The following is a 430-nucleotide window of genomic DNA, read 5'->3' on the forward strand; positions in this document are numbered from 1 at the left end:
TATATTTGTACATGAACAATATAAGTTCGTACTTGTGTAGGTTCGATAGTTTCAATAATTTAAGGGAGCCGAATGAAGGGGTTGCGTGATCCCTAAAGTTGGCAAATGTGATGAGTTTTGCTACTGTGTTATGAGTGGTATTTAATGGTTTAAGTGTAGTGATATTAGCATTTCCCCATGTTAGAATTCCGTATTGTACTGTAGGTAAGGGTAGATTAGTGCATTGTATAGAAATTTTAACGTCAAGGTGTCTACATAGTGTCTGATTTTTGAAAGATAGCCTTTAGTTTTGGTGACTTTATATACATGTGATATGTTTAATATGGGTATCCCATGTAAGTTGGTTATCCAGGTAAAGACCCAGATATTTTATACTGTTTTCTTGTTTGATTTTATGCGAGTCCATAGTCTCCATACTAAGTTTAAAGTT

This window comes from Priapulus caudatus, unplaced genomic scaffold, assembly GCF_000485595.1.
Source record: "Priapulus caudatus unplaced genomic scaffold, Priapulus_caudatus-5.0.1 Scaffold110, whole genome shotgun sequence".
Classification (NCBI taxonomy): Eukaryota; Metazoa; Priapulida; class Priapulimorpha; order Priapulimorphida; family Priapulidae; genus Priapulus; species Priapulus caudatus.